The 15372-nt window shown below is 38.8% G+C and overlaps 1 long non-coding RNA gene across 7 annotated transcripts in view; it reads left to right on the forward strand.

Annotated features, from left to right (window-relative positions):
* LOC146761140 (uncharacterized) overlaps positions 1-15372 on the forward strand; it is a 48186-nt gene that overhangs the window by 24808 nt on the left and 8006 nt on the right. The window contains exons 1-4 of one of the 7 annotated variants that reach the window (XR_014945505.1): positions 998-1087; positions 9620-9709; positions 10106-10126; positions 10727-10839. This is a non-coding gene — a long non-coding RNA (uncharacterized LOC146761140). Of the gene's footprint in view, positions 1-997; positions 1088-3031; positions 3230-9619; positions 9710-10105; positions 10840-15372 lie in introns of those variants that run through there. The other 6 variants (XR_014945506.1, XR_014945501.1, XR_014945504.1 and 3 more) reach the window with 6 other exon arrangements.

Genomic DNA, 15372 nt, shown 5'->3' on the forward strand with positions numbered 1-15372 from the left:
TGTAACCAGACTAATGCTACTCTCCCCTGGCTGCTTTTCAGTCTGCAGGGCTGGCGTGGCCAAGGTCGGCCCTTTGGAAGCAGAGCCCTGCTGAGTACTTGCCTTTGTACGCCAGCACTGACGTCTGTAGTGTGGAACAGTCTTTTCACCTCTGTTTCTCTCTTCTAAAATGGGAATAATATGACTCTGTTCTCCAGCAACATAAGATAATAAAGACATAATGTTTTCTGAACCATCACAGACATTCTGCTGCTCTGAAGGCAGGTAGTACTCTTGAGGAGCAGCAAGGATATATCCTCCTCTGAAGGCAATGGGTGGACTTGCTGAGGACTGCAAGAACTTTAGACTTACAATATTTCCACTCATTTTCTGCCTTCAGTCTTTCTTTCCGAGAAAGTGTAGGAAATTCTGGAGTAATATTACTCTGAAATCTTATTTGCAGTTCTTGTTCCACTGTGCCCTAAGATTTTCACTAGCGGCAAAGGCCTATGCACTCTTTGTGCTGTAGGGCCCTTATTTTTGACTACAAGGTCTATAAACATGGTCTGTCTGTAAGAAGGCACATTTTGTGTTTATTTTATGGATCGCTCTCTGGGCACAGGAGATTCATTCACAGGGAAATTGGCCTTGGAACTTCAGATGTAACTTCTATCTGCTTCACTTCTGAAGGAAAGCAGAGTGCCTGGGACAGCATGACAAAGACGGTGTATAAAATGCTAGAAGCGTAGGTTAGTCCAGAGAAATAAAGCAAAAAAAACTTGAAAATAAGAACCTCTGGATAAAAGCCACTGTATCTGTACTATTTTAAAGTTATTTAAAAGTCTATAAGGTCTCTGAAGCCTATTCTCTGTGTAAGTTGAGGATGCCTTGACAACATAAATCAATATTTCAGTATTTAAAACATAGGAAATGAATTGTGTATAAAATGGAACTGCTCAAATGAATTTTGACAACAGTTCCTACATGCATTATTTATTTTTTATTGTTTTATTTTTTACAGATGTGGATGGTGACTGAGCCACTAATGTAAACTTGTATCCTGATTGTTTTAAAAACATGTATTATTGGCCTGGTTCATAGCAATAATGTAAGTTTCATTATAAAACAGCTTTTGTTGCAAACAACTTTATAAGTCTAAAATATATATCAAACTTCTGAATATACAAGAGCCATTTTCATCCATACCTGAAACACTCCTACATGAAGTGATTCATAGCTGATTCAGAACACATATAAAACTCCTGCAAATATATTTAGGAAAGGAAGTAAAGGCTATTTTAAATTTATGGGGAGCTGGAATTAGAAAGTACCTACAACAGTGGAATTTAACACAAAACTCCTCCAAAGAAAGAATATCATATCCTTATACTTACACACTGACCAGGAATTTCATTTTATTTTCTGCTTTGAAAGGATTGCCATATCCCACCATCACGTAAGTAGCATGTTGTGCTTCTTGTTTCCCAAATTAAGAGTGGCACCACTTTCAATCAGCACTGCCAGATTGTGTAGCATTGGTGTATCCTGAAAGTCCCATGCAACTGCCCTGATCAGTCTCTCTGCATCAGACTTACTCAATGCTGCATTTAAATCATGATACTTATTCTGTTTTAGGGCTTTCTTCTTTTTTTCACTCTTTGTTTAAACATTTTTCTTTCCCCACAAGCTCTGTACATTTAAGATGTTTCTAAATGGATGCAAATGGTACTCAACAGCAAAACAGAAACTCACTCCCCCCGCAACAAAAATAAAGAATGCCATCCACAGCATGTTTTAATGTTCAAATCTGAGTACTGTCTCCAGTGCTAAAATGTGGTTTATAATGGAAATGCTGACATCCTCACCAGACTCTGTGTGCCTGTTGCTCTTTTGTCCTGCAAGTTATTAAAATCCAGCCTGGTTGCCTAAGAGACAGGGTAGCTACTTAGCAGATATTTAGCCATCAGTAAAAATTAATGTCCTACAATGTATTTATTGGAAAAATGCACTTAATTAAGCACTCAAGTTATACAAGCCACCCACCAACTACAAGTGTGTTCTGGCAACAGAAGTATTGTTGTTACCGTGGTTCTGCTTCATGATGTTATTTTCTTAAGTAAATGCATTTTTCAGCCTAACAGTTCTGGCTACAGCATATTGATAAGATAACTGTGCACTAAAGGGAGCCATAGTATTTTTAGTCTCCATTTCTAGCTACCAGTAGTTCATTAGTGACACTGTTGTAAGAGTGTTGATTCATTAGGAGTCTTTTCATTAACAATCTGACATTCACACGTAGAAGAAAAAGCCAGGAAATGTAACATGGCACTCAGCATTTTCTGCTGTTACTCTGGTAAAATTATCTTTTCCAGTGTCAAAAGAAGAACTGGATGATCTCACGGCTACAGGTTTTAAGCTGAACCTGAATGTGTACAGTTTTGGGGAGAATTTGCAAGCAATGCAATTTCAGTGCCAAATCTGTACATATAAGAGGCCTAGGAGATGGCATGGGAAAATCAGATGTGAAAGTTCTGTTCTTAAATTGCTTTTGATTGAAGCTGTAAAGGCTAACATGGAAACACAGGGGAAAATATGACTTTTTCTTTGTTATTTAAATAGGCTGTTGGCCATATCCCTAAACTTTATGGGGCTTTGGATAGATTAGGAGCTTTCTGCTAAGCTATCAAATATGTCACGCTCATGTAACGCCCGCCAAATATATAAATATGAATTTTTCATTGTTTATAATTGCCAATTAATTGTAGGACCAAATTCAATAGCTTAACATTTATATAGAGCTTGATACTTTAAGCATTACACAAATATTAACTAATTAATAAAAACATCTGAGCAGCCCTTCTGAGACTGTCAGATTCCAAAGAAATAAATTCCTCTTCTTAAAAAAAGAGTCTGTGCAAGCAAACACACTACAGGCTTTTAAACAGCAAATCCAAAATGACACAGTAGGACAACATTTCATGGCTGAAATCTGAGAAGAAAGCCTTTATTTTTCCAAGATTTTTCCTCCAATCTTGTAAATAAATAATAGGTAATGCCTTCTCTTAGGAAGCATAGGGGAGGCAGGCCAGAGATGAGCTTGACATTGGCACTTACTTTATTTTCATCTGTGTATAGTATTTTGTTGGAATTTATTATTACATTGACTTATGTATTCATTCAATCGTGAAATTTAACAGGAGTTTTCAGTTCCTGTCATCAAAAGAAAGCAACAGGAGGAGCAAAGCAAGCGGTATGTTTCTGACCTTTGCTTTCCTTGCTGAGAATTCATGAAACAAAACTATGGCCTTTAAGTCCTTTTTGAGTTATTTTGGCTCTGAAAGGTCTGGTTTAGTGATGCGAAACTGTGTGAATACCTCTGGCTTTCTGAACAAAAAGAAAATGAAACAAAATAATACAAAAACCCTACCCAAAACATATTGTTTGATAACTTAATACTAATGCAGCTCTTCACTTTTCCTAGACTCAGGGTTTTGCCTTCCATGATGATATTTCATTTCTGGTCTTAGTCAAAGAGGTGACATTTCATAGCACACGTGGTCACCAAGTCACTACTTCTGTACATTTCAGTACTGTGTCTGTAGGACAATCAAGATAACACAAATCTCAAATGTACACATACTACAATTTGAGATGGATGTGTAAAAGAAGAGTGAACAAAGGGCAAAAAACAGCTATCAAAGGAGAAAACATGATAACATTTTTCTTCTGAAACTTTTTTCCTTGGAAATTGCTATTCTTAGAAATAAAGATGCTCTTTTGTTGCTTAAAATACAAATGCTGATGGCTATTAACTTCTTAGATTTTGTTTATATATTTCCTTGTATCCTCTGTTATCCAGAGCAATGTGGATACCGTATATTTTTAATCACAGTTTCACGTTTTGAGAACTAAGTAGACTTTTTATGCACAATTGTCATGAAGAACCTGAATATGAATCATGTTTTTCCAGAGCTTTTTCCGTTTTCATACAAAGTTCATGAATATGTTTTCCATTTTGTTAACAGTGTCTGCCATAACTGCAAGACAGCAAGGACAGCACTATAGCTGCAGCATCACCTTAGGATTATTTTATTTGGGGAGTAGTGTTAAGGATGAATGCTTTGGTCGCAGGGAACCTCAGAAAGTTAATCCAGCAAGTAAATTGTAAAAAAGAGTTTCAGGAAGTGAAAATGACACTGACATAAGCAGCCAGAATCTCAGAAACCCATCTGACAGTCTGATCTGTTGCTGTGTTGTCAAGATGTCTAATTAAAGTGCTATATATATAAAAGACAATTTGAAAATGGTGAAAAAAAAATATTAAAGTTAATATAGATGTGATTTCACAAGAGATGTGCCATTTATTTTGTTTGACAGCCAGAGACAATTGAATGAAAATGAAAGCAGGAGTATTCATTACCTACGTGGGATTTTGACTCTAAAGCAGCTTTCTGCAATTTCTGATCACAGCTCCCCTTCATATTTCTCAACGTACTGTATCAATATTTATACATTTTGGATAAGCAGCCAGTATTGTACAGATAGATCTACTTGTTTTTGGTGCATGTTCTCTTTCTAGAGAGTTGTGTTTGAGCTTGTCAGTTCTATGAATACAACCTCAAGCATAAACTCTGGGCCCTATTATAGCAAGATTTGGCTGTTTTGACAGCCATCCTTGCATGGCAAAAAAACAACCTAAAACAAAACAAAAAAACAGTTTTAAATTATGAAATGAACAGATATTAAAGAAAAACCACAACACTCACACACACATACACAAAAAAACCACACCAGAAAACACGGATTCTTCAAATGAGACACTCCAGATAGAAGCGGCTGGAACAAAAGGGAAATTAATAATCACCAAGTGTGAATTTCCAAGGTCTGTTCCAATTAATAAATTAATATACCCTTAAGAGAGGAACAACAGATCTCAGCAGACTGAACGCCAACTCTTGAGTAGAGCCACAAAATACCAAAAAATATTTCAAAGTAGAAAAATTTAGGGTTGACCAAGCACGATCAAAGTTCTGTTGCTATACTTTGAGCACAATCCCTGCAAATAGTGCATTAAAAATAATAATAATAATTAAAAAAAAACAAAAGCAAGGGACCCTGAAATGAGAAATTATAAACCATCCAATCACAGAGAAAAGTTTTTCTTAACCTGATTGGGCATTGCATGACTATGCTTTGAATCTGCAGTTCCTAAATATTTAATAAATAACAAATGAATAGATAAAAAAATATGTATTGGACCAAGTCTGACACGTCCATAAATATTACACACAAATATCCCAAGTGTTTTTCAACTTAACATCAGAATGATGTGAGAGTCTAAAGCACACCTTCAGCAGCTCTGATAAAAACTGGATTTTGTCTTCCTGCTAATAGCAAGTCTGCTGTATTGGGGCTGGTCAAACTAGTTTTTTGGGCTATGAGGCACATCATCCTTGTGTTTGTGAAGGAGAAAAGATCAGCTCCTGCTCACTGTTTTGCACTTTGTCCTTCTACCGTGATCTTGTTAGTGGGAATCTCTTCAAAATGATTTTTCTTTTCTTCAGTTGGTGTTTCCTACAAACCCCCTGAGAAGGATTTGATTTGTTACTGAGGGGTGGTGGGCAAGCTCCCCTCTCCTTGGCTTTCTAGACGGAATATTCTGGGCCAGATCTTCATCTGGCAGGGTCAGCATCTCATCTAGTTTGTCTCAATTCTGCAGTTATTTGGTGTTAGTTTTAGAAGATTATTTGAAGTTCTGCCTCTCAATGCATTTTATTTTCCTACTTCTTCGGTTGAATTTACTATTCATTTCTATTTTTCAAGAGTTTTTTCTTTCGTTCTAAAATCCAATCATCTTTTCCAGAGCAGGAAGTTTCTGTACTCTCCTCAGCAGAACTTTAAAATGCTTTTATTTCATTTATAAACGTACACTAATGGTTTCAATTTCTTTGATTTTCCCTATTGCTGTTGATAGTTGCAGCTGCAGTTTTTAATATACTTCTCTTTTTGAAAACATTTTGTTTTTAATAAAAAGTAGTTTAAACTCTCCCAGTACTGTTCAAACAATCTCACCATTTACATTTTTTCATATCATTTTCCATTAGAAAGCCCCTCAAGCACTCAGTGCAAGGCTCAGCAGTGTAGAGAAGAAAGTCCCTGGGGACAGCACAACAGAGTGATGGGGTGTGACTATAGGAAGGAGATGGCAGGGGACCCTGTCACTGAAATAAGTGGGCTTTCAGGTGTTTTACAAAAGAAAAAGCAAGTAAACTAGCTGCCCAGTATCTGGTGGCTGTTGGAGCAGTGATATTCAAGGACCAGCCGGGGAAGCAGCAGGAGGTGAGGAATGCTGGTGAAGGCAGCAGTTCAGTAGGAGATGATTTGGAGTACACAGATGCCTCAACTTGGGGTAATCAGTGCAGATATTAGTGCTGGAAAAAACTAAGGGGAAGCTGAGGTTAATGAGGGTATTTGCTAGACAGGAGAAAGGTATCGGGACAGGGGTGAGTAGAGTGCTTCAGGTGTACTTTGTCATCTCTATCTCTTGAATATGGTAATGGGATATTGAGATCCGCTAAAAGGCTCCATCCAGGCCAGCAGCAAAACATGGGACATGACACTTTCTGAAAGATGCCAGATGCCATGGCCACAAAGTCACACTGCTCCAAGCTCACTTGGCAGATCGTGAGCCTGAGCTGGCACTGGGTGCAGAAGCAAGGAGGATGGGGGAAGATGGGGTTGAAGTTAGCCTGTGCTGTGACGCCAGACTTCTGGCATGTTGAGGGGACAGAGACAATGATCACTCAGGGCTGTCACCTAACTGAAACCATACACTGTCTGAGCAGCATCACGTCCCCACTCCAATAACTCTGTCCCAGACAGCTGCATTTGAACATTGCTACATATTTTAAACTTAAATAAGGAAGTGTTTGAAAATGGAAGGTCAAAAAGGAAAGGAGCCAAAGCAAAGCTGACAAGGTTTTGCATGTGGCTGAAGGGCAAAGATGATGTGGTAGGGAGAAACCTGCAAAGGGGAGGGAAATGATGATTAGATGGCCTAATATGCTTTTTCTTCAGCATTTAATTTCCTTAGGAGTATATGCTGCTTTTCATGACAGTGACAGATAATGAAGAAGTCAAAAGATAATAAGTTTACTATTCAGAGAAGATCCTGGAAAGTTGAACGTTACAGGGCTGTTTGGAAATCTAAAATTCTCTGGTGATAGGAGATGGATGAGTTGGCTGGATTCCCCATGATATTTCCCTGGGTCAAACTAAAATTAATTCCCCTTCATAATTAAAATATATTTTATATTTTTTAGGAGCAGCTCCTTAAGTGGTGTTTTTTCTTTTTTCCTTTCCCCTACTCTGTTATACTGTGCAGCAGAAAAAGCCACTTTGATTGCTAGTTTCCCTGATCACAAGGTGTGCAGTAATCATAGAATCATTATGACTGGAAAAGGCCTCTAAGATCCTCTAGTCCAACTGTCTACTTACCACCAGTGATGCCCACTAACCACGTCCCTCAGTGCCACATCTCCCTGTTTCTTGAACACCTCCATGGGTGGTGGCTCTACCACCTCCTTGGACAGCCTGTGCAAGTGCCCTATCAGTCTTTCAGATAAGTTTTTCCCAATATTCAATCTGACTCTTCTCTGGTGCAACTTGAGGCCATCCCCTCTCATCCCACTGACGTAGTCTGCCTGGCTTACATGGCCTACAAGCCAGATTTGTTCTTGGTGACTCCTGTGGCACAAAAGGCATCATGGAATTTTCTAAAAGATTCCATGGTGGTTTGTGCCTCATCTTCCCACAGTCATTGACAGAACTTGTCCTCACTTCAGTTCATGTGGTCAGGATTCTGCTAAAGCCCTCTGGAAAAAACTGAAAGTGGGTGTATTTCTTGTCCCATTTTACTTGGAATTCTTTGGTGGAAGATTCCTCTGGGATAAACCCAAACCAGTTCACTTTCACCTCCCTCCCAGTTTTTCTTTTGGTAGTTTAACGTCCCAATAGTGACTAGAACGTATGAACCAGCTTCTGTTTCCATTAAAGGCGGTGTGAGTTCAGCGTCAAGAACAGCAATAACGGCAGCATCTGACCCTAATTTAACATGGATGCAAACTGGAAGATGGAAATTCAGTAATATATATTGGCAGATTTCCTGGTGCTCTCAGACACTGGATGACTGAAATTCATCAGAATTTCAGTTTATCCCAAAGATGTGCAATGAGTCCAGTTAACCCGTTAAATGAATCAACTAATTCGAGCAATCATACAGCATCTGTTTCAGTATTTTATCAGTTACATAATAAAAATCTTCCTCTTGTATTTCTGTTTCCTATTGCATTCTGTGCTCTGGTTAAATACAACCCATCCCTGCCCAGTCACAGTTGCAGAGACCTACTGCAGAAAATGGAACCAGAAAGATCTGGAGACGCACACTGGGAGAAATCCTCTTTAGTACAGTGCTTCACATTGAATGCCTGCAGTGCTACATGGCAAATTTAAAGCTAAAATCCACACCTCATTAACAATGAATCCTGATGAGTAAGTTAAGTAGAAGAAACATCAATAATTTATGGTGATGAACTCAGCATTTTCACTCTCCTTTTTTTTCCCTTTTTGTGTTGCATCTGTCTTTGGAAGCCTCTAGTATGTTACAAATGAAGTGCCAGAGATGAGCTAGAAAGAAAAAAGCTAGGAGCTTTTCCAGGGAGACAGAGAATAAATACAGAGCTCCACAAATGCAAACACACGTGCTTTGGACAGTTAAGAATTTTTAATCACACAGTGTTTTATCTTCTCAGAACTTCCCAAGTGGCAAAATATATCCCCAGGAAAAGAAATGACAGCAGACAAAAAGCAAAGAGAATTAGAAAACAAAATTCAAATCAGAAAGCTTACCATAATACAGTTCAGAATTCCTTGTTCCCTGAATGATAAAAGAAAAATAGTTGCCAAGACTATGGCCAATTTTACTCAGAGAAGCCTACCAATTTAACAGTGGGTAAATATCTTACAGATATCTTGGCTGAGAAAGAGCAGAGAGAATGAACCAAATGATTAGATTTCAAAGTGTGGGTGATATAGCTGCATTTTGTGTTGGTGTTTGTCAGCCTGTGTTATTTCTTCTGTTGCCTAGCATGGCTTTTACCTTAGAGCTTTACCCAACTGTAGCTCCCAGATCAGATATCCCATGTGTAACAGTAGGAGGAACTATTTACTTTTTTTGTTCAGAAAGTCTGCTGTATGTTGGTGATCTCTTTAATCCAGCTCTATTACTATTACCTCCTTTTTTTTTTGAATAAGCACTTGGCAAATCTAACTTCTGTTAGTGAAGGAAAGTAAAGATGGAGACAGGCATTCCTTTGAAGAAGACACCTGTCTTTTCAAAGACTATACAAATTCTGCTGCCTTAAATACAGTAAAAATATTATAAATTTTTAAATAAATCAGTTTATTTCTTCAAAGTCTTCAAACTCTTCCCCTGGTACTACGCCTGTTCTTTTACTTAGAGTCATGGGAAGTATGGGAAGCTTTCTTGATGTGGATCTCTCCTGTGCCTGCATTGGATGTCTGAATAAAAGTGCACTTAAATCAAATCTTGATCTGTCCATTTGTACTCTACATTTTTCAGGTGAGACTTCTGCTGTTTCAGGAGTCACTGACAAGAAACATTGAGGCTGGGGGTTGACAACAGCCAGGGCTGTTCATGGTACATGCAATGGTAAGTGCATGGTAGCTAAAGGGGAAAGTTGTAACACCGTAATAATAGTAGAACCTGGCAGTTTTAGTAAGTCCATACTGTTCAAGTAGTGATAGAATTATGCCTTTTAGGCCCAGGCTTAAGGTGATTCTTTCTCTTGAGTAACAGGACTTGGAGAGCTTTTACTCCGTGGGCATGATTGGGTTCCTTGTTAGTAGAGGTTTGCTTCTGAGGAGACTAACAAAGTTGGCGTGCTCCTTTGAGAAGGCAGATTGTATAGGGTTCTAATACAGCTGATGATATGCATAGGCCTTAGGTCAAGATGAAAAATTAAGTCTCCAGAGCAATATCCTTTAAGGGTTAAAATCCTTTGGAATCTAACATATTTTACGTGAATATTTTGATTGTTTTCTTCAGAACAGATTGGAACAACTGAAGGTACGTGGGTACATAGCATTTTTATCTCATGTGTCTTCTGATTTTGTGGAGGTAAGGCTTAATGCTCTATTCATATTTTTCCTATATGGAGCAGATTATAAGCTGCCACTTAGGGTTTCAGAGACAGTTCCATGAAGTGTAGTGTTTCACTTATGAGTTTGTTATGGGTTAAATCAGGTGGAAATCCCGGTGAATTATTATGTTCTTTGTATGTACTAAAAGAGGTTATGATGCCATCTTGGGGTTGGGTAGTGTGATATAGACTGGTGATATTTATGGTAGCAAGGGTGATGTTAATGGAGAGATTAGTTGACAAATGTACTTAGAACATGCAAATGATACTTCTTAAAGTAAGACTTTGGGTAAGTTGAATTGGATACCAGGGTTGAAAAGCCTCTGTACTCATAGTATTAAAAAATAAAATAAAATCACTTCCTTCAGAGTGAAATTACAACCTTTATTTGTTTATCTGTCTGTAAAAATCAAAGGAGTATAGTACTCACAGCCCTAATGCAAAGGGAGGACCAGGAGAGAGAGGAGACGCTGCTTTAACTCTTCAGGTGATGTGGTAGCATGTGGACTAATTGGTGTTTATTACAGGAATTAAGGACTTTATACAGATCTTGGTAAACCCATGATTGCTGTACTGTAACTAATACACACACAGGAATGAACCTGCCAAGCACACCAAAAGTTTAATTTCATACCAACAGGTAAGAAAGCGTGTCAGTTGTATTTTCAATGCCTGATTAGAATTAAATTAGCAATTATTTCTCAGGGATTATTTTACACATAATCTGGAGATGTATGGCATGCATCCCAAATAATTGGCATTTGTATTGCCTCAGGACTGAACAGAAGTAATCCAAGACTCCAGCTAGATAAACTTCCCCTCTTCTGAAAAGGGAAGTTTTCTTTGGGTTATGGTAGGCTGCATAGTCAGAATGATTTGCATAAATATACAGTTAACTATTTCCAGCTCTTTGGAGGGACTGGCTGAACTGTAAGAGGGGGTTCATTATTTTCAAGGGTATTTATTTTTCCTTTTACTTATTTGTTTTGGAGTGGACATAAAGATAGAATTATAAAGAACTCCACTAGTGGGTGTTTCTCTAACAATCTGGCACTAAGAGTTGTGTGAATGTTCATAGCACAGTGTGAACAGTTTAAGGGGCATCGTGAAAGCTGGTACCTCTAAAACATGCCTGCCACAGCCAGAGTTGCAATGTGACTTTCAAAGCATCTTTCACACATTTTATATGACACCCACCTTCCCCTGGAATACTTTGGACTGCATCTTCCTGTTTTTTTACTCCCATGTCAGTGCTGTAGTTCTGTGCTTGTCTGCAGCTCCTTGGCTTCCACAGAGTAACATGGTCCTCATTACTTTGCTGTCTCACCTGTTCTGCTCTGTCCTGCTGAGAACATGCTCCACCAAGGCTGGCCTTGTCCTCTGCCAAATTCTGCAAGCATTTTCTGGTAGAGGTTTCCCACAACCCACGAGTCAAGCCTGCTCATGACATCTGTATCCAGAACCTGTCCCTCTCCCAAGGGTGATTATTCTGATTTCTGTGCTTCTTCCAGCTCTTTAGAGATTTTCTCTCTCCAACACTTCTGGTGTGATCAAGCTAAACCTGGCTTCACCTGAATCGATGGGCTTGGACTACTCTGGAAAGAGAAAAAACAGCCTTTTCTGTCATTCTGGCATGGTTGCAGGAGTGCATTAATTGATCTCAACATTGCTTGGGGAAGATGATGAGGATCATTCAAGTCAATCCAATCCAATATTCATTGCCATGCAAGCAGCCATTGTGTTTGGATCCTGTTCCATCCACTGTATCTCACCCACCATGCTCCTGCTGAGCTAAAATGTATACCACACTCCTTCCCATGGCTTCCAGAAATGGAGAAAATGCTCAGTGGTGGAGATGGGCAGGATGGGAGCAATACTTACAAGGCTTCTCTCATCACCCAAGAGGCTGTACACTGTTAGGGACTGAAAACTGCTGCTCTGAGATGAGCTAGCGCGTGTTCAGTCTTGCTTATTGCCACATTTTGGTTCCAAAAGATAAATATCAACGTATGCCTTAAATACCAATAATGCAAAACACAAACCCATGGACGACTTCATCTGTTGATTAGCGTTAATTAATGAAATAGAGGCAAATAAGATTTAATAGTAAGCATCTCTGGAGGACGCATTTGTTTTAAAGGGGCTGTTCCTCCCCTTCAGTGTTATCTAAACTACAAAATAACAGAGAATTTGATTTAGAGGAGAGAAAATTCAGGCAGCTCCTCTGCATGTGAGTTGCTGGATGGGGAGAGCTACTCTTTCTCCCCTCTGACTGCTGAAGGTTGCCATGTTGTAAATGCCATGTACCCTGATGTCTCAGCAGTCCTTTTGCTCATTTAGCACATGATGGCCTTGATTTGTGTGTCAAATCAGAAAGCGATTTCTACAAAGTCTTAGTTAGGCTTGCAGTTGTTGGCAGTCAAGAAAGTCCTTGGTGTAAGGAGTGTGGCAGACATTAAAGAAAAATTAATAGGATACTTTTTGAAAGTACATGAAACCTCTGAGAAGCCAAGGACACCTCCTTCCTCAAAGAAGGGAGAGTAGAGAATACAGCATCCTTAAGGTGATTACATGATAACTCATCAATAATAGCCTCCCAAGTGCTCATCAGTTCCTTGTCACTCGTTTTGCTCTGTACTGTAAAATAATTCTAAATCTAGCTCAGCTGTAATCTTAAATCAAAGAGGAGCGCTTGTTAGGGAGGTGGGGGGAAGTGATAGATGAAAGAAACCAAATTTTACAGAAATACAATTGTTAGCCTGTGTGAGGGATTGGCACGAACTAGCATCTCCTTTGAGTCCAGGAGCATCTTGTAAGAATCAGAACACTTATTGTCTTCACTGTTTTTCTTCTTTCTATATTTTTCTCTCTCTCCAGAAATTTATTTATTTATTTATTTATTTTACTGCAACATAGTACCAGTGCCTTTTTATACAAAAGGAAAAAAAAAAAAAGCTCTACATAAATGACCTAAAAGAAGAATCTGATCATTTAGACTCGGTAGCAGTCCTACTTCAGAGAGGGGTTTTTAATTAACCTGATGTTCCAGCTATTTTAATTACCTTTGTAGTTCCAGGTAAAGGCAATGTGCACTCTTCTCAGCTTCAATTGTAGAGCAGTGATGCTCTGCACATTACATACAAACCACAGTGTTTCTGTATTCACATCGCTCAGGAATGGATTCCAAAAAATTACTGTAAACATATCTGTTTGAAGGGGAAATATTTTAGGATGAAAGACAGTATGCAGGAGGAAAATATAGTGTTGATATTCTGTTAAAAAAAAGGGTGAAAAACACAAAATCTGAAACGATGGAGCATTATTAGACGTTGGCTTTATCATTAAAACACAGCTCATGCCCTGCACAGTTGTTTGCTGAGCAGAGGCGGGGCATCAGCCCTGCATCTCATATGAAGGATAATGTCTGTACATGTCATTTGCCTTTATTTTAAAGTAGAGAGTCTGAAGGCAATCTGTAGTGCTCGGCCAAGTGGGAGAGTCAAGGCTCAGACAATCCGCTTCAGCATAGCTGGCGTGGGTGGGGTCCCTTTGTGAGCATGGAGCTGCCAAGCTCCATCACTGAGTAAGCAAGCCATGTTGTGAAATAAGTCTTCCAGGGCTCCATAGGCCATATACTCTCTTTCATTAAATAACACACTGAATTGTCCCTAAGCCAGTTCTAGAGGGTTAGTGGTTTGGTAGCCAGCCAGCATGGAATCACAGAATCTTAGGAGTTGGAAGGGGCCTCTGGAGGTCATCTAGTTCAACACCCCATGCAAAAGCAGGTTCCCTGAAGAATCTTGTTATAAACTTTCTGGCACAAACTAATTGTATTTGTAACAAATTCTATTGAAGTGTTAATGAAAGGAATTTGGAAACGCTCACTTTTATGTCCCAGAAGAGGATGAATTTCAGTGCTTTCATGACTTATTTTACTGAGATCTCTACTAAAAACCATCAAGTTAAGATTCACGCTTAACAAATAAGCCAGAAAATCATCTGATTAATGCTGCATGGTGTCTGTTTTTTCCAGCTAGTGGGATAGAAACAAGCAGGTCACAAGTATCTTACAGATATATATCTGATAAATACTTTTTTTCCTCTATTTTGGCGATAACAGTTTGCACTCAGGATGGCAAAATTGAAATATTATTGCTCAATAGCCTTTTACAGTGCAACTCACAGGGAGCTGTTTTTCTACTACATATTTTCCATAATTGTGTGGATATGGAAGAAATTCTGAAATGGCTGTTTCCAGATGAAAATCAGGCTTGCCGCCTGTAAATAAGTGCTTCACTGAATGCCGTCATGTCCCTGTAATACCTCAGTGGAACTCAAGAGGCTCTGTACAGTGGTAAAATTCATACTAAGGCACACAACTGAATGCCTCAGTTGAAAACTTGATTTGGCAAATTCTTGAATATATGATTCAAAATTGTATTTGTACCTCTAAACCGCTTCGTGGCTGTGTGTTCCCAAAAAGGGGCAAGAGTTTTCCTGAAATAAACATATTAAAAAGCATTCTCCAATCCTCTTAGTACACTAATTTCCTCTCTGTAGGTAGGACAATTATTCACATAGTGTTTGGAGGCCAGCGTGAATATTTGAGCCTGCTGTGTTGTGCAAGAGCCAACATCTGCACTGATGGCTTCCTTGCAGAGCTTAGACAGGAGGTTGCTCTGACATCTGTATTTGACTGGAGAACTTGTCCAGGCACATTATGGCTTGTAAGAAAAGGCTCTACAAACCCAAATACTTTGTTTTTGAAATAATACAGCAGTGGTACCTGGAGTACCTCACATTCATCAGGTGTCATTTCTGGAAAAGCAGAAAGGTTTCAGAAGTGTTCTTTTGCATTTAGAGAACTCTTGCAAGGCTTAAATAAAACTCATAGAGATGTGGTGGCATCTGGGAACATATATTATGTATTCTGTTTTTGCCTGCAGCTAAAGCAGGCAGTTTTCTTTGTTTCCATATCAGTCAGTTCTGGTTAATTCTTGGTATAAGTCGAGTTTTGCATGGTTGAAGTAGTTCATTGGTTTTTTTGGCTTGTTCAATTTATTGGATACAATAATTTGTATAGCTAATTCATGAGTCACTGTCTAAGAGCCAAGGATGATGGTTAATTTTGGCAGAAGTTATTAATAAAATAAAACAGGTGCCCAGCACTGCA

This window comes from Coturnix japonica, chromosome 4, assembly GCF_054131305.1.
Source record: "Coturnix japonica strain WE chromosome 4, WE-NBRP24, whole genome shotgun sequence".
Classification (NCBI taxonomy): domain Eukaryota; kingdom Metazoa; phylum Chordata; class Aves; order Galliformes; family Phasianidae; genus Coturnix; species Coturnix japonica.